This window comes from Anastrepha ludens, chromosome 5 (assembly GCF_028408465.1).
Source record: "Anastrepha ludens isolate Willacy chromosome 5, idAnaLude1.1, whole genome shotgun sequence".
NCBI classification, from domain to species: Eukaryota; Metazoa; Arthropoda; class Insecta; order Diptera; family Tephritidae; genus Anastrepha; species Anastrepha ludens.
In genome coordinates, this window is record NC_071501.1 from 66,387,320 (window position 1) to 66,414,146 (window position 26,827).

Here is a 26,827-nt window from a genome sequence, read left to right on the forward strand (position 1 = left end):
AAGTAAAGAACTTCGCATATGAAAAACAGTTTTTTATAGCATTGATAAACAATGTTGGGGTTTTAAAATAAAATATGTACAAATTTAGACTCTTCAGGTGCCACAATTTTTATTCAAAATACGGGTATTAAAAACTATGTGTATGTGAAAATAAAATCATTTGAAAGTCCATCATGAGCACGTGCATGGGCCGCCAAACAGTCGATTCATAAATGCCTAATTATTGAAAGCGCCGTGATAGCGATGTTAAAGATTGTTTAGCGATCCTTTACGCTATAGCAGCAAATTCTCAGCCGACCACTAGTTTTTGGTCTGCTAGTTCTTTTTCTATCTTCGACAGAAGCAGAACCAGTTTCTTACATTTTTTCTTTAAATTACCGACTCTTTTTCTTGTATGCGTGTAATAAATAAAAATATCTGTTTACAACAAATTTATAGCGCTTATAGTTCAAAAAACTAGGTTAGGTTAGGTTAGGTTGAAGCGGTTGTCCACTGTAGGACACACTCAGGCTCATGGCCCATTGTGATGCCGCATGGGAAACTAGCCCTTATCCCTTCTGAAACCAATGTGTATATTTTAAGAATTTCGTAAGATCCTTAATTTCGACAGAGCCGAGATCTTCTAATTCATTAAAGAAATATCCGCCAAAAATGGCGAGTCTACATCTGGAAAGAGCAGGACAGTGACATAGAAGGTGCGAGATCATCTCTTCCTCTTCCTCGTCTAGACAACTTCTGCAGAAGTCATGTGTTTGCACACCCATTCTCTTGGCGTGCCTACTGATTAGGCAGTGCCCCGAAATAACTAAAATCAGTGTATTTAGACTGTGCTTATCTCTTCTTGGTAGAAGTTCCGTGCGTTTAGTATTGAGAGTCGGCCACATCTGCCGGGCGATTTTGCAAGTGGCTTCATTACGCCATCTTTCATTCGCTACTCTTACAATTTCCTCGCAGGTACGTAGTCTACATGTTTGCAAGGGTATACCTATATCACTATTTACTCAACAGTCAATTTTGTACCGATTTTCGCTAGTTCATGCAATTCCCCTCAATGTCGCAATGCCAGGAACCCATGCTATCATTAAGTAAACTGACTCAGCAATCTCGTTAAGAGATGCGCGGAATTTCATGGCTACCTTGGAGGTTGTCGACTATTTTGTGAGGGATTTTATCGCCGCCTGGCTACTAGTGAAAATGTAGATATCATCTCTAGGTATCGTATCGCACAGTGTCAGTCTCCGTTTAGCCTGAAAGACACTACAGTAGTCGGGAAGCCGAAAACTGAAGGAGATCCCCAGATGCTCGGAGTATACACCTCCGCCCACACTGCCATCGAGCTTTGAGACATCTGTGTGTATATGAATGAACTCGTCCTGTCTTACCACGTCCTGTCTTACCACGTCCCATTCCCACTCTTCCCTCAAGGGTAGGAGGGTCACGAACGTTGTAGTGGCAAGTATAGGCGGGACTGTATAGTCCACCTGTCCGGGGAGTCCCAATGTGCCATCCAGGATTTTACTGTGGCGATAGTCTGTATTTGACCATTTACTTAAAGTTCTCAGCCTTATTGCTGTACTGCGCGCAATGTATAATACTTTGCCTGCAGGTCTACAGGAAGAAAGTTTAATATCACATATAGTGATTTCGATGGTGTGGTTGATATTGTACCGGTTATAAGAACAGATACAAGTCTTTGTACCCTGCCAATTCTTTTAATGTCCACGCTCTTCTCCAGGGCATTTCACCGTATTGAAATACTGTAGTAGAGAATTGGTCTAATTACTGCTGTGTACAACCAGTGTATCACTCTGGGGTTCAATCTTAATTTTTTCCCAATGTGCCTTCGGCAGGAGTGTAGTGCGATCGTAGCTTTACGTACTCTATCTGCGACTGTGAGCCCCCAATTTAGCTTCCTATACATTACAAGTCCTAGATATTTAGCGTTTTCTGTTACCTTAAGGAGTTTTCCCCTCAAAAGTATTTGTTGAAGAGCAGGTATTTTATGTTTTCTGCTGAACAGTATCGGTTCCGTTTTTTCCGGATTTTCTGCAAGTCCTCGACTTTTGAACCATATTGATAGTCTGCTGAAAGTTAAGCCCACCTTTACTTTCAAGATGACCAGCTTTATTAAAAACTAAAGTAAAATTGCAGCCAATTCGCCACTCGACTCTCACTCCTGCTTTCAGAGAGTACCGGCATGCACGAGCAATGGATCAACATTTCTCGTTCTCTGCGTACCGCCACCGAAGAAGAAATCGTATTCCGGCGAGCCCGAAGAAACAGTTGGTACGACGAGGAATGTCGTGCTGCCGCAGAAAGAAAACATCGGGCGCAACGCGAGCCATCTGGGATAGCTACCTAGAACTAAGAAAGGAAGAAAGGCGTATTATCCGCAAGAAGAAACGAGAGGCCGAAATACGTAAGAGCGAGGAGCTTAAGATGCTGACCAATAGGAACAACGCCCGAAAATTCTACAAGAAAGTTCGGCGGCTTTTAAGACCAGGGCGTTTTTTTGTAAGAACAAAGACGGTGATCTGGGGACTGACATCCAGAGCATACCTAAATTATGGAGGAAACACTTTTCGAACCTGTTAAATAGTGACAGCTGCGTGTGTCACATAGAAGTGAAGATCCCGATATCCTAATCGTCGACGATGGAACTGTCGTTCCGCTACCCGGCTAAAGAACAGTAACGTCGACACACATCATCTTTTCGTCGATTTCAGAGCTGCATTTGACAGTAGGGAAAGGAGTTACTTGTATGCCGCGATGTCTGAATTTGGTATCCCCGCGAAACTAATACGGCTATGCAAGATAATGTTGGTCAATACGAGCAGCGCGGTCGGAATTGGGAAGGACCTCTCCGAGCCGTTTGATACCAAACGAGGTTTCAGACAGGGTGACTCGCTGCCGTGTGATTTCTTTAACCTGATGTTGGAGAGGATCGTACGAGCTGCAGAACTTAATAGCCCAAGCACAATTATTTGTAAAACCGAAGAATTGTTGGCGTATGCCGATGATATCGACATCACCGGCCTTAACAACCGCGCTGTTAGTTCTGCCTTCTCCAAACTGGATAAAGAGGCAAAGCGAATGGGTCTGGTGGTGAACGAGAACAAAACGAAGTCCCTTCTGTCTTCAAAGAAATAGTCGGCGCACTCGCATATCGGCACCCACGTCAGTTATGATTTCGAGATGGTGAAAGACTTCGTTTATTTAGGAACCAGCATTCACACCTATAACAATGCCAGCCTAGAAATCCAACGTAGAATCTCTCTTGCCAACAAGTGCTACTTTGAACTAAGTAGGCAACTGAGCAGTAAAGTCCTCTCTGGACGAACAAAACTAACACTCTACAAGATTCTCATCATGCCCATCCTAAGTCATCGGGCAAACCATTTTATTTCATATGCTCTAAGGTGTATACTCTTCCATTATTTCTAATATTTTTCAACTGCACTCTGCCTCGAAAACATAATAGTCATCAATAGTACCAAAATATTTTCGGTTCAATCGTCCAAATAAAAGTATAAACACTAAAACTTGCCGCAGCTCGTAACATTGAAACTTACTCATACGCACGAGTGCACACCCGCACTTAACTAAGTTCTTATTAACAAAAAACAAAACAAAAAAATTCTATCGACCTTTACAATCAATTCACTGCAGTAGTTTTCGAAAATTTCGCGTACAAAAATTATAAATTTCAGCTGCATAATGAAATTTCAAACTTCAGTTGAAAAGGAACTTTGAACATTGGCTCAGCACTTCAACTGCCGCCCTTGCTCGTGCTCTCTTCTCACTCTCATAATCTTTCTCTCGCTTTCCCTCTGCCGTTTGTTTCTTCATGGATAGAAGGAACGTGACGGGTATTCATAACTTTCTGGCCTTCATAGTCAAAAAAGTAAAGAAAGGCATACAAATATGCGGCAGTAAATTTGGTGCACTTCATTGCGCATAGCACAGCTGCTGGCTGTTGGCTACTCACTGCCAACTTTGAGCGACTATTTTTCTAGCTATGTCACAGTAAATGTACTGTTTGATTTCTTTTCACTTTACTAAACTAAAGTGTAAGTGTGCGTGTGTTTACGGGGGGCATATATAATTCCGCCAAGTTAACTTATCGACATGTTCAACAAAGTTCTTAACTGATTTATGAGTTGCTTAAAAGGCTGTAAGTAGCTGAGCTGACATTTACCTGCTGTTGAAGTGGTCTCGATCATTGGACATAAGTAATTTGTCTACTTGATGTTGAAGTGAAGGAGGAATTTCGTAGGCAGATTTGGACTTATTTCCAAACTTACGCGGAAGTAAAATTCGTTAATTTTTTAGTTTTTTCTGAAGTGAACAAAGTTATTATTGTTAATGAAGCGCGAGAAATATATGTGGATAAAACTTTTGTAAACTGTTCAAAATAAAAATTATCGAGAAGCTGATTGATTGTTGCTAAGCTTTGCAAAGGGGTTTAGAAGTTTTAAAATATTATTCACTTTGTTTATTGATTTTGTTGAGGTTTTTTTTTGTATTATAGCTCTATTAAGTGTATTTTCGAAATCCTTCGTATACTTACATATATATAAGTATATTGATTTAACTATTATTGCGTAACATTGAAAATTTCTAACAGATAAGCAATTCAAACGTAATACACTACATATAGGTATTATGGTGTTTCTCCTCTCGTTCGGTCTATCGCAGTATAAAAAATAGATGCTTATAAAGTCCGACTAATTTTTGAAGGATATTCAAGCCTTTATTTAGCATAGTTAAAATGATTGAATTTAGGCCAAGTATGCACTTTTTTGTTCAATAACTTGTTGCCCTTTTGGAGGTAATTCTATTATACCATTTCATAGTAACCCTCAACATTTAGAAAAAATAAAGCAATCGATTTTCGGAGAACGGCGTTAAACTGAAACATTTAAGGATATCGCTTCAGAGAACGTCCTGAAGGATCATGGCAACATAGCCTTTTTTATGAGTTTTTATGAGTCGACGAAAACTTAACGAGGTCCCAGATCAAGGCAAAAGCGAATAATCGACAACATTGGCAATATTTCGTTTAGGGACTGTGCGCATCTAATCGGCGCCACAGCAACAAATAATAATAATCATAATAGATTTTCGCAAGTTTCTTTTGAGGAAAATCTTCAACCAGCAAAAACATTTGCCATAGAATGGTGTAGGTGGTAGTTAATAAGCGTCAGGTCCAGACTATAAAGTAACGTAAAAGAGCCTCCCAATCAAGCTCAGTTAGTTTCTGACGAGCCACTGTCGGGTCACTGTTGAAGCGTGTGACCCAGAGTTAGCGTGATGCATCACAGTTCTTACAGAATGAGCTAGAAGCTAGTCACTTCTAGGAGATTATTTGATTTATGTGGTCCGATTGTTGCCAGAACGCATCTAGATTGTGAGTTTTGTCCGGAGGAGAACAGCTTATGGTATGCAGTCACAGCGAACATCCAGCAAAACCTTCCTCACTTCAATCCTGTCTTGACCACCGTTTACGACGGCTCAGCTCGACTCGACTACGAGCGTTTTTGCTTGACGCTGTCGAAAGTAGCCCAACGAATGGTGGTCCAGTACAAAGCCAATCAGTAGTATAGACTACATGCTTGTACTCGTATATTAAGACATTTTTAATTTTCGAATTTATTTCATGTTTATAAAGATACAAAAAATATGTCTCCATTTTACAATTCAAAATTCTTTGAAATTTCAAAAAAAAAAAAACAAGAGAAGATTATAAGAACTCGATCACGTTTTGTCAACTCATCATAAAATCTTAAATCTAGCAACTATGGCGCTCAACACATGCACTTGTGACATATTACTTGGAAACAAAAATCTAAATTCAAAGCAGAAGAATATCTGTGTATTTATGCTTCAAGATAAACTGAGTGTTAATTTTTATTTTTAAACTTGTAAAAACAAAGCAAAGCCAATATCTGCTTAAAGCATTTTATATTCGTCATTAATCCGAGACACTACGATCCTTACACTGCGATTTCACTATCACTCTTTCATTTCAAGCCATTAATCACCGACAAAAAAAGAAGAAAAGACATTTCCGTTTCCGTGTATGCTGTCATTTCCGCTTTCACTTTCAATTCGTTGCCCATCTGCCCATTCATTCTCACTATGCATGTGTGTGTATTATTAAGAACATTTATTCGTTCACTTGTGTTCTACATTGCGCTGAAATGGTGCCAATTAAATCCACAGCTAGCCTTTATTACATATTTATATGTGTAATGTATAGCAAATAAACAGAAATGTAAGCCAACAAATGAAACAACAAACAAGCAACAGAGCTGCTGCCGCGATTGTCCTTGTACCAGAAATGGCATTGCTCTTGGTTTATATTCGTACGCTGTGTAAATAATTCTCCCGAAATTGGGTTATTGTGTTGCTAAGCAAACACGAAATAAAAACGCCATGACTCACTTAGTGAACTTCCTGTTTTTTGCTGGTAGAGCCATTTATTTATTTACTTTTTTGTTATTACTTTGCCTCGGAAGAGGAAATTTACAAACACAAATATTAAATGTGGTTATTGCAGTTGCATGTGGGCATACATATATACATTTTAGGCCGGATCGATTTGTGGGGAGGCAAAAAAATCGCCCATTGCTCTGTGCAAATCATATTCTAGGGATCAAAATAAGAAACTTTGCCGAAGGAACCATACCTCTAAAACGAATTCTGATGTCCCCTAATTTGGGTCGAACTTTTTAGTTTCTTTTCTCATGTAAAGGCCAAAAACGGTGATTATTATTATTATTAGAAGGCCATTACGCACTGCGACCAGAGTTGATCTATTGTGCAAGACCTATTTTTGTAACCCTAGAGTTTAAGGCTTTTTATAAATTTTAGCACTATTGTGGGTTTGTTGTTCCAAAGATTACGTGGAGATACTACGATACCACCAAGGTGGTGAAGTCTTTGTCTGCCCAGCGCAGGACATTCACAAAGCACATGTTCTGAGCTTGCTATGTCCATTTCGCAAAAGCGGCAGACATTGGTCTCGGATAGACCAATATTATTTAAATGGTACCTCAGGCTGCAGTGACCTGTAAGGTATCCTGTTAAAAGACGCAGATCTACTCTGTTTAGTGAGAGTAGCTTGTCTGATATTCCTTTGTTGGGACTAAGAAATTGTTTGGCTTGGCGCTGACCGGCACAATTTAGCCAGTGTGCAGCAAATTTCCTTTCTTCCCATTTCCTGAGGAATTCATTAATGTGGCTTTTCGTGAGTCCACAGAAAGACTCAGGACCAGTAAGTTGCATATTTGCTCCTTGTTTTGCAAGGTCATCAGCCATTTCATTCCCCTCATGCCCTTCATGTCCCGGAATCCAGACTAGAGTTACTGTGTTGAGGTTTCCTAACATGTTGAGAAGGTTTATTTATTTATTTATTGTCTTTGAATGGATACATTCTTACAGACTATATTAAGCTAATGTACAATAGTTTATTAGTTACTAAGAAAAGAACGATTTAAGATGATTGACTAAGATGCCATACGGCCATGTAAAATCAGCACCAGAAGAATTGAAAAACATATTTAAATCTGAACATGCCCTAGGAATCGGAGCATTTATCCCATAGTTGGTTCTCGAGAAGCCAATTTTAAAGGTTTCGTACTGTCGGAGCCTCATATTGGGTATATTAAATTGAATTTTACTTAAGAGGGAAGGACAATCAATAGATCCAGAAATAATACGAATAATAAATGAGCACGATAGAATAGACCGTCTGCTATCAAGTGGTTTTAAGTCAATTAGTAAACATCGAGAGCGGTACGATGGTACAGGTTCAGAAAAGTTTAAAGATCGGAGCGCAAAACGAAGAAAGACTTTCTGCACTCTCTCAATCCGATTAGACAGACCTATTTGGTACGGTCTCCAAATAATAGCGGCATACTCTAATCTTGATCTAACAAAAGCACAATACAATGTTTTGAGAGTGTGTGGGTTGGTAAATGCAGAACAATTTCGGCGAACGAATGCTAGCATCGCATATGATCGTCTTATGACGTGGTTAACATGGCTGGTGAAATTCAGCTTAGAGTCGAAAATAACGCCTAAGTCTTTAATTTCCTCAACGGATTGCAAAGGTAAGCCAGCAATATTATACGAAGTATGCAAAGTGTTGTTTGATTTAGCATATTTTACGTGAAAGCATTTGCTAATATTTAGTGACAGATGGTTTAAATAGCACCAGTTCCGGACATTGTGCAAGTCGGTTTGCAACTTTTCAGAGTCCCTAACACTGTTAATCACCGCAAATATTTTAAGATCATCAGCATACAACAAGTGTTCTGCAAATGAAAAGCAAGAACCAATATCGTTAATAAAGAGTATAAAGAGGAGGGGTCCTAGAATACTTCCCTGTGGGACACCGGAGGATGCAATAAATGCACGGGATGTCGTATTATCGACGGCTACAACGCAGTGTCTGTTGGACAAATATGATTTGATCCAAGACAAAAAAGTGGAGTGTATACCCAATGATGCAAGCTTCGACAAGAGTATTCGGTGCGATACTTTGTCAAACGCTTTAGAGAAGTCTGTATAAATTGCATCAACTTGAGATCTGTTCTGGAAGGCTGAAATGCAGTAATCATTGAAAATAGACAAGTTAGTGACAGTGGAGCGACTTGCAACGAAACCATGTTGGTTGGTTTAGGCAATCATTTACCAATTTAGAGGTGATAGTTGTTGATAGAAGGGCTTTTAGAGCCGCTTGACTATCTGAGAGTATGTAGATGTGAGTACCTCTCATTTTCCTGCGAAGGCATTCTCTCACACATATTTCAATGGCATGTATTTCTGCCTGGAATATTGTTGGGTAGAGTCCCATCGGAATCGATTTTTTAAATTTAGGCCCATTGATTCCTGCCCCTGCTCTACCATCTTCCAGCTTGGACCCATCAGTGAACCATAATTGAGATCCAGGCTTGAAATTGATAGAATTAGTTCTCCAAGTTGTTCGTTCATTAATAATAATTCGGAAGTTTCTGTAGAGAATGGGTTTGGGAGATATTGTATCCACCCTGTGTAGTATAGGAGTGTGTCGAAAGTCTTCTAAGATCTTTAGATGTCCTCTCATATCTCCACTTTTAAGATCGGCGTTGCCTTTTAGTCTTAAGGCACTCAATCTTGCTTCTTTTTCAATTAAGATGGGAAGCGGTGGTATACCTAGGAGCACGCCCAAAGCGTCAGTTGGGCATGTTTTAATTGCTCCTGTTATACCGATGCAGATGAGGCGGTACAATTTGTTAAGATCGCTTGCCGCCTTTCGTTGCTTAACTTTGGGCCACCATGCTATGGAAGCATAAGTGACTATAGGCTTAGTAAATGTCCAGTAGGTCATTCTGGGGCTGAGCCCCCATGTTTTACCAAAAAGCCTTGTGCAGGCATAGAATGCCCTTGTGGCTTTTACAGTAACTTTCTCAAGATGCGAGTTCCAGGTAAGCGCTTTGTCAAGGTTGATACCAAGGTAGTTTGCCTCTGTGGAGAGTTGTAGAGTCGATTCATTCAGGACAGGACATTTGATGTTGATATTCCTTTTCCTGGTGAACGGCACTAGCGCAGTTTTAGATGGGTTGATAGAGAGCCCTTTGTCAGTGCACCATTTGTTTATTATGTTGAGGGCTTGTTGCATGCGGTTAGAGATGGTCTCTTCATGCCAGCCCACTATATATACTACCAGGTCATCAGCATAGCCCTGGGTGTGGAATCCTAGGTTGTTCAGTTTGTGGAGAAGTTCATCTATTACTAGTGTCCACAGAAGAGGAGAGAGTACTCCCCCTTGCGGGCAACCTCTTGTGGCCTTGATAGACTTTATTCTTCCTCCTAATTCTGTACTGATCGTTCTGGATTTCAGCATCGATATAGTCCATCGTCTGATGGGTTTAGGTACGTCCTTTTGAGATAGGGCATTGTTGATTGCCTCATAGGACGTATTATCGAAAGCTCCTGTTATGTCAATAAAAGCGCAAAGTGCGATTTGTTTTGACTCAATAGCTTTTTCAATAATGGTTACCAGACTGTGTATTGCAGTCTCAGTAGATTTACCTTGTTGGTAGGCAAATTGAAGTTGGTGCAGTGGGAAATTAACCAAGTTATTCTCCCGTATGTGCTGATCCAATATTTTTTCCATTGTTTTTAGGAAAAATGAGCTAAGGCTAATCGGTCTGTATGACTTAGGCAATTGTTCGGGTTTTTTCCCTACCTTTGGAATGAATACGACCTTTACCTCAGCCCATTTCGTAGGAATATAACCTAGCAATAGGCTTGCTTTATATAGTCTGGACAAAGTAGGGACAATGTATTGGCTTCCCTTTTGCAGAAGGCAAGGCGGCCGCCGTAGCCGAATGGGTTGGTGCGTGATTACCATTCGGAATTCATAGAGAGGTCGTTGGTTCGAATCTCGGTGAAAGCAAAAGTAATAAAAACATTTTTCTAATAGCGGTCGCCCCTCGGCAGGCAATGGCAAACCTCCGAGTGTAATTCTGCCATGAAAAAGCTCCTCATAAAAATATATATCTGCCGTTCGGAGTCGGCTTGAAACTGTAGGTCCCTCCATTTGTGGAACAACATCAAGACGCACACCACAAATCGGAGGAGGAGCTCGGCCAAACACCTAACAGAAGTGTACGCGCCAATTATTTATTTTTTTTTTTTTAAGGGAATATCCCATCAGGCCCAGGAGATTTGTATGGGCTAAATGTAGATATAGCCCATTGTACCCGATTTTCATGGAATAGCTTATTTGCCAGCTTTAGGTCCTCCCTGTCAGCATAAGTGGTAGGTTCTACCAACATTGTGGACTCATGTAAAGCATGGCATCCCGGGAAATGGGTGTCCAGTAGAAGTTGGCTAGTTTCTTCTGGGTTTTTAGTGTAGCTACCATCTGGCTTTTTCAGGGTACATATGCCGTTTGAGTGATCCTTTGATAAGGCTTTCTGGAGGCGGATAGCATTAGGAAGATTTGAAATCTTATCACAGTGATCCCTCCAGGAAGCTCTCTTAGATTTCCTCCATTCTTTGTTGAAGTTGGTTAGAGCTCTTGAGTAGGAGACCCAGTCCCCTGTTTGTTTAGCTCTATTCCATAATACTCTGGTTTCATGGCGTAGTCTTGAAAGCGTACTATTCCACCAGGGGACATCCCTTCGTGGTTTTTTCACTTTTTCCTGACAGCTCTCATGAAATGCAGACGTAATGTTTGAGTGGAGTTCATTTGCCTCCATCTCAAGCTCAGATTTAAGCACCAGGTGATGCTTAGAGTAGTTAGCACTTGATATTTTGAAATGATTGTATGGGGAGCCCCCCAGGGGAGTTCCAGGGGGTGTGCCACTGGTATGGGTGGATCGGCCGTCCAAAGTTAGTGGGGGTCGGTCATACATTTGGACTCAATTAGAGCACCCTAAATAAGTCAAAGTGGGATTGTTCGTTCGACCCAAATTGGGGGACATCAGAATTCGTTTTAGAGGTATGGTTCCTTCGGCAAAGTTTCTTATTTTGATCCCTAGAATACGATTTTCACAGAGCAATGAGCGATTTTTAAATCGACCTGCCCTAATACATATATATGTGTTGTCATATATACATATATACGAATTGTCTCACGCGAATTTGCAAAGATTTTTGGTAAGGTTGGTAAATAAGTATGTGATGGATTTTTGTATGATTCCAGAATAAAGGAATTTATCCAATTGCTTTCCCTAAGAAAAGAAAAAAAAGGATTCAAAAACAGTCTTGCATCTGATTTAGATAACGTCGTTGTGAGTTGTAAAAGAAATAAGTAAATTTTAATACCGGCAAGTATTTTTATGTCTCCTAATCTAAATCTCGTTCCCTTATACCTACTTCCAACCACATTGGTGGCTCTAGATTATTCAATCCAAGTGAAATTATTGATATTGATGTGGTATTTCACTCTAGATCATCTCTTCAAAGACATTTAGTTTGGACTTTGTTAATCCATAGACTCTAATAGCCTAGACAAATTAACGCCACCAAATTGGGATTAACGACTTAATTCGGAATTATCTCAGAAATTAAATGCAACTAATGCAGATTGACGACTAGACTTAATTCTCATAATTTAAGCGGATTAGGTGAATTTTCGATGGCAACATTGTTGAAAAACGGCAGTTAATATGTATTGTGAATGAAAATTAATCAAACTTTTAAAGAGAAGAACAAGAAATACTGGATGCATTGCTAGTTGCATTAACACGTTCGAAATTGCATTAAATGTTTTGATATTTCGGAGCAGTTTGAGAAATTGCAATTTAAGATTTTTTCAATAAATAATTATTTCTTAGGCAGGCTAGCCCATATTTTAGTGACAAAACTAACTAAGAAGCAAATCGAGCCGTCTTTATTAGTAGGCTTGACCGTGAAGACCAGAAAGTCTTTGTGCGTTATGCTTTCCATTCTTTGCATTTCACTGATAGAAATTCCTATTTCCTATAAAAGTCGTTGCTGGCACATTAATCTAAAACCACCAGATATTAGAAGGACTATTCTCTCCCTCGCTTTCGTTTTTATTTTGATAAGTGGGGTGATTGACTCCTCATTAGGTACTCGAGAAAATTAGTTTCAATATGCTTCAGTCAAGCTTACGAAATCATATATTTATATTTCCTAATATACTTTTCTCTCTAAACTATCAGAAATGTTATATTTTCTTCATTGAAATGGGATAAGTAAATTATAAGTTAATTGTGTGTTTATTAAAAAGTTAATAAAAATATTATAGGCCTAAGAAAGAGACTCATTGAACAGACAAGATGAAGAAAAAAAAATGTGACTCATCAACTACCGTCAAAAATCGATAAAATCTGTGTTTGGTGGTAGGCATGACTGATGTCAACTTTTTCAAAACTGCAAATGAAGCTAATGCTATCATCTATGGCGAGGTTACAAGCAAACAATTCACGACTTTAGATGATGCAATTTCGCGCCCTGCAGCGCGCGAAATCATGGCTTTTTTGAGGCGAAGTTCTGATCACCGAATTATGTCAAGAAATGGGCCTAATTAAAATACGTAGTAGTGTGAGCTTTTGAACAGGATAATAGTCAGGTGGAGCCACTCACGCACCTATAGGTTGTCAATGCGTTTTCTTCACTTTCTCTTAAACTCAATTTCATCGTTTTTCGATACCTATTTAAACCTCGCCTTTACACAATATTGTTATATTAAAACAATATCAGTACCTTCTGCAGGGGAAGAATGCCAACGCTGTAATCTGGTTTGGTTGTAATTTGTCCAAGATTATGCATCAATGCTCATTATAGAAGAATACGAGATTCTTCTTAGCGAATCCTCACTTTCCACTGAAGCAAACGATATAAAGCAACAGGTCGACGAAAACGCTTAATCACTTAAATGCCAACAAACGAAAACATTATGAAAGGGAATAGACAAGAAAAACTTTAAAGGTGTAAGGCTACATGGTTTTTCGTATTTAATTCGTCCGTCTACTCGTTATAAGTAGAGTTAATGACTTCATATCACGAATAAGCGGAAAGCAGAGATGACTTGTGCAGGAATTACTAAGTTTTATTTATTCTTTTGCATGTATAAAATTTTTTATATATTTTTATGAAAGCATAATGAATTCTGCAATAATAATCATTTAACTCAAGGCTCGAAATAAAATTTCAAAAAAAAATTCAAAATACATCAAAATTTCCAAGTTTTTAATCAGAATTTTTGGAAGAACTCTGGATACGTAGTTTTATAGCTCATTCAAGTGGTCTGAAATTCTCGTTGATTTTTGACAATTTTTTTCGATGAGGTGTTGAGCACTTTCTTTCATATAAAATACTTCCGAAGATATACTTTAAAGACGAAAAATCGCACACAATAAAAATTAGCAAAAATTAATACGATACGATACATCAATCTAGCACTCAAATTGTATTATTGACCAAATTGGTTTGTTATTGGCCCTTTTATACAAAGTTTGGAGTTTTGAGTAAACTGATTTTTATTGTAGAATGCACCATGCTTTAAAAAAAAATTGTAAATAAGAAAGTAGCTGTAACATGGTATGGGTCTGCGTAGGTAAATATAACTCAAATATACAACCAAACAACTTTTGAACAAACATTCAACACAATTATCTGAACCTATTTTTATAAACGAGCACTTGTGCCCAAGGGTTTTTTAAATTTGTTCACATAACGGTTGAATGTATGTAATAGTATAAAGGAATCGAAATATATGTGTACCAAAACTCTCAGAAATTCTGGAAAATATATTTCCAATGAGAAAACACCATCGAGGGCTGAGATCTTGTCTTCTGTGGAATCCGTGAAAAATTCACTGATATTTTGAGAAGTGTGTATTCTGAACATCTGAAGGTCTCCTTTAACTTTCGGTTCCCCGCACTGTTTCAGGCTGAACTAATGGCAATAATAAAATCAGTGGCGCTCGTTTAGTGTGATGGAATACCAGGAGATGATATCTCTATTTTTTCTGATAGTCAGACGACCGATAATGTCCCTCACAAGGCACACATCTCTTAACGAGATAGCTGAGTCTTTTTACCCAAGGATAACATGGGTTCCTGTCCTTTCCGACAACGAAGGGAACTGGAAGGCCAATAAACTAGCAAGACTAGACACTGACCGACAGTGACATAGGCATACAATTATATACATATCAGCTACTTATTTTTGAACAAATTGTAGGAACAGCGGATGAAATGAGGCGTAACGAACAAACAAACTCATCTGCAGACTTACCCAATCACTGCAACCGACTCTCAATGCTAAACCCACAGAATTTCTGTTAAGCCAAATTATTTTAGTTATAACGGGACAGTCGTGCCTATAGGATGGGCGTGCGGACATATGAAGCTGTCTAAATGACAAATGAAGCTGTCTTAATACAGAATATTTTACAGCCAAATATCTACGGTTTTCAAAATTCATCTTTCGGTTTCAAAAATATTTTTATTAGCATTATGTTTTTTAAGAAAAGTTGTTTGGGGGAAAAATTATATTTTTTTATCAAAAATTTTCAGAGACATTTGTTTTGAAAAACAATAAAAACTCTATTCGAAATTGAACGAATTTTACGATGGCTACAAAACTCTACTTAATAATTTTGATTATTTGGAATTAATTTCGATTTGGTTGTTGACAAGGAAATGTTTTCAAGATATTCAATAAGATTTATTTGAAATATTATATAAAAAAATTTCTTTTTTTGCTTGTACGTGCTTGTACGCCGAAATGCTAGTTTTTCTTTCCTTTAGATAAAGGGTGTGACAGTTATTAAAAATCATGAATAAAATTTGAGCCAGCAGATAGTAGTACAAAACGAAATATCGATTCTAAAATTATCTGCAACGATTTAAACAATCAAAACAGGTCGAGTGATTCACTCAATTGTTAGTTCTACCTTTTCCAAAGTTCGTAAAGAAGCAAAGCGGATGGGCCTCGTGGTGAACGAGTACAAAACGAAGTACCTCCTGTCATCAAAGAAACAGTCAGCGCACTCGCGTATTGGTAATCACGTCATTGTTGACAATTATAATTTCGAGGTTCTAAGAGACTTCGTTTGTATAGGAAACAGCATAATGACCGATAATAATGTCAGCCTTGAAATCCAACATCGAATCTCTCTTTCCAACAAGTGGTACTACGGACTAAGTCGGCAATTGTGTCGTAAAGTCCTCTCTCCACGAACAAAACTAACACTCCACAAGACTCTTAGCTTATCCGTCCTAACGTATGGCGCATTCGATGAGGCATCCCATGGAGTGTTTGAGAGAAAGATTCTGCGGAAGATTTTTGGACCTTTGCACGTTGGCGATGGCGAGTATCGCAGGCGATTTAACAATGAGCTGTATGTGTCAGATCACAGGTTTTATCACGAATGCAGAAAATCAAGACGTATAAAACTTTGATACGTCCGGTTCTTAGTTATGGTGCTGAAATCGGGACACTGAAAGTTAATGATATAAACCTGCTATTGCGGTTTGAAAGATATGTACATAATGAGAATAATCTACGGTCCTATTGTATTTACTACCGCATCCACGAGTTTCGGCTAACTTTGTTTTTATTATAAATATATTGATGTTTTTTGTTTTCAAAGATTTTTTTAGTTTTTGACGCACGACGTTATATAATGCTCTTATGCTACTGAAAAGTATTTGGGAAAAGTTACTAACTTGTAGCGTGCGTCTTGATGTTGTCTTATAAATAGAGATTTTTCTAACAACGGCCGTTCTTCGGCCAAACAACAAATAAAGGACGTATATGCCAATTACATATTTATATATGCACGGCTCGAAGCCGAGACCTACTTCCTGTTTATTTTGCATGTATTATTTTTTGCTACTGCCTGATTTTAATTCCCATATTTTTTTGTATTTTTGTGTAGGTTTACTTTTGCACTTCCACTTCCATTTAGTTCCACACTTTAATTTTTTCCCTTTTTCCGGCAACTGGCAGAGTTTATTTGCTTTATGTTTTCAAATACTTCGATTACCTTTTCCATGCCATTCACTATTTCTCTTCACCAAACTCTCTTCATGAGCACCAAACAAAACAAGCAAAAAATTCCAGCTTAGCGATGCGAAAATCGGTATAAAAAGGAAGATGGGAATTCCTCTTAAAGGTCATAAATTATGGATAGCTAAAAATTTTTGTTTCGCCACAATTTTGCTACGGTAGTAAAGAAGTAAGAGGGAAAGCTGATGTTGTTATATCGGAGAGCAGCAAAGCGAATGTGGCCATTCGTTTGACTTTTAGCAACATACAAAATGATTACATAACAGTTAATGGCGCAACTAAAGTGAATTTGGGCAGCAAATAATATGTGTTTACCCTGTGGACTTTTGGTTTTTGCTATCTATTTATATATTTTTGTGAGTATATTTTTTGGCTTCATTGCGGTAAAAATAAATTATAATTTAGTTAGATATCTTGGCAGCTGAGCCGTTGTGGTTTATATAAAATAAAAATTAAATTGGATCCATTCCATTAACAAAATACTTTCATGCATTTATTTGAATTTATTGCTGAGTACAATTAGCTCATTCACTAAAATAATTTGTAAATAAAATGTGATACATACATATATATATATATATATACATTTATAATTGACGCGTACACCCTTTCTGGGTGTATGGCCGAGCTCCTCCTCCTATTTGTGGCGTACGTCTTGATGTTGTTCCACAAATGGAGGGACCTACAGTTTCAAGCCGACTCTGAACGGCAGATATTTTTTTGAGGAGCTTTTTCATGGCAGAAATACACTCGGACCTTTGCCATTGCTTGCCGAGGGGCGACCGCTATTAAAAGAACTGAATAACTTATAATGCTTAATGGAGAAATTACGCGATTAAAATGTTTATAATTTGTCTTTAAAGTAATTTAATTGAGTTTGTAGAATTTTCCAAAGCTTTTTATATCCCTTTCGGCTTCTACTTTAATCCGTCTTGTGTACATATCTGAATACATTTTACATACATGTAATTTTGTTGAAAATGTGTGTTGGTTTATGAATGTAAATTTGTATATGTGTAAGTATTTTATAAAAGAATTGAATTTGAGTTTGAAATATTTTGCAAACATACATAACTATTTTTAGGTAATAAAAACTTGAAGGTTATCTGTTTCAGCTTTACTCTTATATACATTTTCGAGTTCATTACTTTATTATTATTATATAGCATTTGTATAACAATTTTGAATAATTCCATTTAAATGTTTTTGATTTTTTAGCTTACTTATGTACTTTATGCTAATTGTGCTCATTTTTATTATACAGGGTGGGCCAAATAAGACTTACTAATGACTAAAGACTACTGCCTAGCAGTATGTGCAGTCGCTCCATCTTGTTGAAACCACAAATTAGGATACTGCTCCACCATTGGCCGCAAAAAGTTTTCAATCAATGTTTTGTAAGAAGCTCATGAAATCGGTTCCGGCGTTTCATCCTCATTTTCGAAGAACTTAGTGGCCATAACACCGCACCAAACAGTACATTTAGATGGGTCCAACTGATGTAGGTGTGTTGCCCTTGGATTTTTAGAGCCCCACAATCTACAGGTTTGTTTGTTGACATAACCATTTAAATGGAAATGCGCTTCATTCGACATCAAAACTTTATTTAAAAAATCAATTTGTGTGGCTAATTGTGTAAGAATAGAAAAACTCGATAATTTTAACGCGTTGTGTTGTACTGTAGGGTTCCATAATAAATTTCCAACAATTTAATTATAACCCACAAAAAGAGAAAAATAAATATGTCAAAAAATAAAAATGTTATTTGTGATTAACATTAGTAGGTATTATTTGGCCCACCCTGCATGTAGGTCTATACGGGTGATATAAGGCTATTGGGGAACTGTGCACTATATACTAGCCTCAATGGCGGTTTGGAAACTAAAAATTCCCAATTTTTGTTTAAAAAATACCCATTCAAAGTTTCTTCCGGTGTGGCACTACTGACGAATGTTATAAAAAATGCACATTTTTAAGCGCTCTCACGAGAAAAAGAGTTTCACATCTAGTCATCTATGATCTGAAGAACGACTGATTGAACGAGAGTGTGAACACGTGTGAAATGAGCAGACAGAATTCTGCTGCCGAATCTCTTACGACATGGCACCCGAAGTTTCTCTCACAATTTTGTATGGTGAAAAGGTTTTTTAAGGTGTACTACCTAGCAGACTGTTATTCGGCTCTAAACGGATTTGGCAGGTGGGCTGACGTCACTTGATATGCCTTTCACAAAATTAAGCTTGTGGTGCTGATAAAAATCAACATAGCCAATGCTCGTACCATTGGTTTGTTTACGAATACGGTGAATAAAAATGTGCTAAGCTGCAAATTGAATTCTTTAATTAAAATTCTAATTTAAATTTATTTTCGAATATAGCTAAATTTAATTTAATAGACACAACTTTTCACGTCTCATCAGCTGAGTTGTGCAGTGTTGCCAACCATTTGCTCTTTGCAATAAATTTATTACTTTTTTATACCCAAAATGCGAACATTTTTAAGTTTGGTGCTTGTTTCTTTTTTTTTAATTTAAAGCTACCGAAACTGTAAGTTAAAAAAACTGTATTAATAAACAAAAGAATATTTAAAAAGACCACTCTGAGAATATTTTAGTGGTAATGAAAAGTTGTTGGTCTTTAAATTTAATTTTTTGCTCCTGAGGTAATGTTAGAATACTAAATCTTCTTCTCTCAACGCTTCTTAACATTGAAAACCTTTTTACACATTTTAAGAAGCGTTTGAATTTACCGAATGCGAATTAATACCGTAGAGGTGTAATCGTTTCTTCCGGTCCTCAATCATTAGTGGGACATAGGACATTTTTTACTTGCTATCTTTGCTTTCCCATTTTGAATTATATTTTCGACTAGTTTATTCGAAAAAGGAAAACTGGCAACTCCGTTACTCGAACTTTTTGCCAATTTCATTCGATCTTCATATGTAATATCCGTTAGCTTCGAGTCGTAGAAAGTTAAAAAAAAGTGCAAGATTTTAATAATTTTTTAATAAATATAACAAGTTTAAGCATGAAATATTTATCAATAGGGATTCAGCAAGTAAAACGCAGCTCACAAAATAAAACCAATTTGGAATTATGGTGGAATTTATGGAATCGCATCAAAAGTTGGACAAAGACTGCATAAAGGACGTTGATGCTAAGCGCACATGCACATTTATGAGCGGGTTTAACTGAAGAATTAATTGGACTCAGGATGGGAAAAAGTAACTCTTCGTGTGATTGTGCTATTTGATGCTGAAAGTTCACTTGTCCAAGGAATCTTGGAATAGCAGCAAGTTTTACATTTGGAATTACTGCCGTAGATCTTATAGATGTATAGATAGTCGTATTTAAAGACTTCGAAGGTCGAAAATTGTATATGAAGCTATTAATTCAAATACATATACATTAACAAGTTTATACCGAGCCATACTTTACATAAATAAAATACATATGTATTTGTTTTCGAATCTCAACAGATTTTTGGTTTTGTAGATTACTGAGAAAGAAGCTATTTATTTATTTTTATACGAGTATCAGGAGTTTTGACGTTTAACATTCGAAAACTCTGGCAATAGGTTCGTGCAACTTTCGTGATATTGGCTTTATTGAAATATGAAAATTGTTATATGAAAATTCGAGATACGAAAATTTTGAAACTTTTACAAAATGCACATACATTGTAGATTCATGTATTCCACCAAAAACAAAAATTAAAAAAAAAAACAGAAATTTGATGAATTGGTGTATTATTCCGACTCCGAACAGCAGATGGTCTTCATATGTATGAAGAGTTTTTTTCATGACATAAATACACTCTGAACTTGACCATTGCCTGCTGAGTAGCAACCACTGTTAGAGATAACATTTTAATCATTTGGTGTTTCATGCCCAGAGATTCAAACCCATGCGCTGTCGATGGTAGTCACGCACCAACCCATTCAGCTACGGCAGCCGCCAAACAGATTCATATAAAATAAAATACCCAAGAACGCTTGCCTATCAATACGTCAAAATTTTTAAAACATTTTATTTTTCTATTTTTTACATTTCGGCTTCTATATTTGCCTGAAACGCCTGAACGACTTTTGATTAAAAATAAACATAGCACAGAAAAAAGTTTGTTTGTCGCTGAAACCGTCTACTGACCGATTGTCCAGCCAATTGACAGTCTAAATACCTACGAGTGTATGCACTTTATTCGTTTCGTTATGCTGATATATTGGCTAGTGTAAAAAATAGTGGCCGTGATGTAAAAATTGCCAACACAGAGGTTGAGAGAAGTTGATACTCGCAGTTCTCATGGACATTTTTATTTAATTTTATTTTGTGAAGTAACTTACTATTGAATGCTCAGCTAGTTGAAAAATTGCTCGGAAAGTTGGAAAAAAATGTAATTTCATTTTCGAAAAATGCAATATATTGAATGCCATCTGCTGAATGTACATATCGTATGTACATACATATTCCGATTGGGGCCACTTGTTTGCTTTCTGTGGGCGACACTCAATTGCGTAAACCTTTTTGTGAGTAAATGCATTAAAATATATGTATACATATATACATATATGTATGTGTGTATGTAAATATATATATAAAGGGTGTTTTTTTTAGAGGTTAGGTTTTCAAGTTGGCACTACTTTTTTCGTAGATGGTCTTTTTGACAGCTGTCACTTGATTTATGCTCAGTTTAGTTTGCCATTTCATAATGAATAGACTTACACCTGAACAACGTTTGCAAATCGTGCAAATGTATTACGAAAATAATGGTTCGGTTCGCGCGACGCATCACAAGAAAATTTTTTTCAGCGATGAAGCAGCGATGGTTGAATGGGTATGCCAATAAGCAAAATTGTCGCATTTGGAGTGAACATAATCCACAAGCCATTGCTGAGACGCCGTTACATCTTCAAAAAGTCACTGTTTGGTGTGCTCTATGGGCAGAGGGAATCATTGGTCCATATTTCTTTAAAAATGAAGCCGGCCATAATGTTACAGTCAATGGAGAGCGCTATAGAGCCATGATTAATGTCTTTTTCGTGCCTGAATTGGACGATGTTGATGTGGACGACCTTTGGTTCCAACAAGACGGCGCTACACGCCATACAGCCAACGCAACAATCGATTTATTGAAGGAAACTTTTGGTGAGCGCATTATCTCGCGCCGTGGACCTGTGGCGTGGCCTCCAAGATCGTTCGATATAACACCGCTGGACTATTTCTTGTGGGGCTATGTGAAGTCGCTTGTCTACGCAGATAAGCCCGAGACGATTGACGTATTGGAAGAGAATATTCGGCGCGTTATTGCTGACATACGGCCCCAATTGCTGCAAAAAGTGGTCGAAAATTGGGCCTCTCGGCTGGAATTTATTCGAGCCAGTCGCGGCGGCCACTTGCCCGAAATCATTTTTAAAACATAATGGCAAACCCTTATCTTTATAATAAAGCTAAATTCTTGGCCGTAACATTAAATTATATACGTTTTATTTCATCTTGTAAACCTAACCTCTAAAAAACACCCTTTACATACATATGTTGTATGATAGATATTTATTTTTTTAGTAAAGGTAAAGGAAACTTTTTTCGGTTGAACAGGTGAAACCACTTTAAGAAATTTTTTTGTATGCACATAACTACTATGATGAGACTAATATGCATATGATTATGCATGAAACTAAATGAGATCTTGGAATGAGAAAATGTAATTTTAAAATTAGTCTAAAAGCAAAGTTGAGCGGTTGCGTACAGTAATCGAAGCAGTCCTTTATAGCTGCAAAAGTTCTAGAATTAAAATTTTCTTCATTACAGCTGTTTGAGTAATCGCAAAACAAATAATTCCAGAAATGTGCAAAAGTTAAATGGAAAACAAATTTAGTAAAGGCCACTTTGACGGTATATATTTAATTTTTGATTTTAACAATATTCACAACGTTTTTATATTTTTGCGAACTATTTTGTACAGGGTTCGCATAGTTTCCGTATAATGCCTGCAAAAAATGACAAAATGTTACGCCAATGTAACACATGGGCTGAAAAGTCTCGGGCTTAATAAAAAACAAAAACATTTATATACCAGTTTTGTGGAACGATTTATAATTTGACTCAAAATAGTCCTCAGTTTAAGCGATGACCACTTTGTTTGGCCAAATTTCTTACCGCCGAGCATTTTTTTAAGTCTGCGAACAGCCAATGGTTGCTGGGGGCTAAATCGGGTTAATACAGTGTATGTGGGGGCAATTTAATGTTCAATTTATTTAGTTTTTCCATTATTTTGATTGACTTGAGACACGATGCGTTGTCAAACACAATTTTTTCTTTATCATAGGCGGACGTTTCTTTGCAATTCCGGCCTTCAAACCTCCAATAACGCTATGTTGATCTCTTTTTCCTTCTCAAGATAGTTGATGAATTTTATACCAACCACATCTCAAAATAGCGAAGCCATAATCTTTCTAGCTGTTTTTTGTTGTTTTTTTCCGGTGTTACGAAATTCACTAGTTGCTATCCATTCAGATCATTTTGATTCCGGCGTAAAGTAATGGATCCATGTTTCATCCATTGTCACATACCGATGCAAACATTCAAGTTTATTACGTTTTGAAATGGGCAAACCTACTCAGAACCATCAACGTATTCTTGTTTTTGGTCAGCAGTGAGCAAACGCGACACGCACTTCGAACGGAGCTTTCTCATAGTCAAATACTCATACAATATAAGGTTGACACGTTATTTTGTTATTCTCACGATGTCACCTAATTCACGCAACTTCACTTTTCGATCACCCAAGACGAGTTTGTGGATTTTTTTGATGTTTTCTGGAGTTACCGCTTCATCTCGACGTCCATTGCGTTGTGAATCATCGGTGTCTCTACGACCACGTTTGAAGTCAGCAATCCAACGTTTTAATGTTGTTTCTGATGGAGCGGAGTCCCATAACATTTTCCAAGCCATTGCTTTGCTTGAAGGGTACTTTTTCCAATCAAGAAAAAGTGTAAAATTAAAACACGAAATTATTTTTGATCCATTGTTTTGAAAATAAAAAAAAGTAGCGTCACTCTTAGCACAATATCTCACGAGCCAAGGAAAGGTTAGTACTAACTGAAAAAGAGGTGAATGCAATTACACTAGTGCCATCTATGTGTTAGGCCTGGAACTTTTATTTCATGTGCTATATACCCTAACATTTTCTGAGAATTCTGATTAAAACATTTTAAATTTTCGTTAAAATTTGCTTTTTTTTTATAAAAACTGTACAAAGTTTGAAGTTTGGAGAAAATTTAATTTATGAGGATTCTTGTGCTGACCAGAGTGACTAGAGTGAAGAAAATCGTTTATCGAGCATCTCTTTTGTAATAGCGCCGCTCCAACATAAAATAGTTACTATAAATACGATTTATTCTTCTAAATCCGTTCACAGTTTTTCAACAAATATATATGTAACTACGAGTATATGTATATAAAAATATATATAAATATGAATATGTATGACGATAAAAAATATAAGATACCTTAGAGTACATGCAATTATGCAAATTATTAATTATCAAATAAAAAAGTTGTTGAATATCTCTCTCCTTAATTCCATCATAAAAAATCAGTTGAATTATATTTAATAATTATTGCATTTCTTAACTCGTACTCAGCATTTCCTCAATGAGCGGTTCGATTTTTATTCTTCATATCTGGCTTGTTTTCTGTATACCTAGCTACGCTAAATGCGCCGATAAGCTTCTTGCAGTTCAGTAATCATATTCTATTATTTGTAATTACTGTTGCAATAACAATTCCCTGCAGCGACCCTACAGTCCCCTAACGTTTTGATGAGTGTTGCGGACACTCTAAACCATTTGCTGATCAGACATTTTACAAGGCACTAATGAGCGCTACTTTTGTAGGGGAAAACACAGCAAACCAGCAGAGATTAATTTTAGTTAGGAAGTAGGCCAGTGGCACACGAAACAAAGTAGCATGATTGGCGGGGTAGTCAACTGCATTGTGGATGCATGTAAGCGTAATTACGTTCAGAACGAGAAAGGCAACAGTCAAGCAGGCTGTCTGTAAGTCCCAACAAGTTGTTAAAACCATCGCAGATACAACAACAAAAACGTGTGCCGAGACAGTATAATGCTGCAATATGACTATGCACATATTGGTATATGCAGCATGTTCATGCTGCACGCCCTGCACTGCACTGCAGTGCATCGGAACAACGGCGACTGCTTAAAATATCGAACCGTACATTGCAATTATTTGCATCTGCGAGCAAGCACAAAAATACATACATATATGGAAGCATATGTATATATTCGGGCGGGTCGATTTAAAAATCGCTCATTGCTCTGTGAAAATCGTATTCTAGGGATCAAGATAAGAAACTTTGCCCAAGGAACCATACCTCTAAAACGAATTCTGATGTCCCCCAATTGGGTCGAACGAAAAATCCCTCTTTGACCCATTTAGAGTGCTCCAATCGAGTCCAAATGTATGACCGACCCCCACTAACTTTGGACGGCCGATCCACCCATGCCAGTGGCACACCCCCTGGAACTCCCCTGGGGGGTTTCCCCTTACAATCATTTCAAAATATCACCACTTTTGGGCTTTACATGAGAAAAGAAACTAAAAAGTTCGACCCAAATTGGGGGACACCAGAATTCGTTTAAGAGGTATGGTTCCTTCGGCAAAGTTTCTTATTTTGATCCCTAGAATATGATTTTCACAGAACAATGGGCGATTTTTTTGCCTCCCCACAAATCGACCCGGCCTAGTATACATGTATATGCTAATATGAATGTGTGCAGACAAGTGTGCTGTTTCACATGCCATGCCAGCAAGCGCGTTAGCGTTTGATTAGTAGTTGTACTAATTAATGTTGCGTATACGACTTGTTGACCAGCAAACGCATAATAGCTTCCTACTTACGGATATACACTCACAGCTAAGCTTACGCAATATGCACATTAATTCATGTCTATTCATATGTATATATGAGCATATTCATCAGTTATTGTTGCTGACAACATGGCATGTGAAGCAATATTACTGTCTTAGGCTACGTTAATTGAAAATTGCATGCACTTCGATGACTACTTAGACGGGCTTGCGGATGCATGGTAATATAATATAAAAGCAGAACGCGCAAGCGGATCGTGAGTTATATGGAGTTGGCTTGGATGGACTTCTTAGTTTAAAGAAATAATTACACCTTGTGACTGGGGCAAAATACTTTCTTCGAAACGTAGGCAGTCAAGTAGAAGTTTTGAATGGACCTTCATTCATGGATATGGGGCCAATAAATCTATTTTTCATAGGCTTAAACATATGCTTACCCTTAGTTTTATATTTACTTATTTTGTGGAGAGCATTTGTATGGTAAACTGTGGTATAGACATGATAATATATCGTAAGGGGTGCACTAGCAAGACGGTAAAAGTAAGAAAGACTTAAAATGTTTACACTTGTTTTCCATTTCGAAAAGTGTTTTAAATTAATAATTTGTTTGCCAGTTCTTGTATGGTTATATGTTAGAAAATCTTTTGAGCGTAAAACATATCACCATTTTATTCCGTCATTAAAAAGCATACATATTCTGGAACAACTGGAAATTGGTGATATGCTTTATGATGAAAAAAATACCCAAAAGTTAAGATCTTTTCTGTGTTTCAACTTTTTGCTTCAGTATTACTTAAGATTTGGTAAAATTTTAAATACTATCATATAATCAACACTCAAGTGCCCCCTTTTTAATATAATATAACCAAATAAATAAATATAAATAGTCATGGGTAACTATCATCTTGATCAAAGAGTTTCCGGAATAACCGCCAGGTGGTGCTCTAAGTCACCTGATTGGAAATATTCTTTGTTTTAGAGAGTGGTATCTGTGTTGAGAAACTGTTTTGCAAATGCTACTCTAAAGAAAACACCCATTTACGAGTGGCTTGAACGCTTCATGACCAATAACCGCAAAATAACCATCAGACAGCAGGCAGAGGACTTGAATATTCCTTATGATGAACAGATCAAAATATTGTAGTTAATTTGGGTTTGCGCCGTGTTTTGTCTCAAAAGACCTGAACTTTATGCAAAAAGGCGACCGCATTGATATCGCCAAAGACATGATGTCCTATGCTGAATCCCGCCCAATATTCATCAAATTCATCATTTTTGAGTACGACCCGTAATCCAAATATCAGACGAGTGAGTGGAGAGCTCCAAATTAACCAAGACCAAAAAAAAACTACAGCCGAAAGGAAGTAATGGAAAAATCGAGGTCGGCTTTGA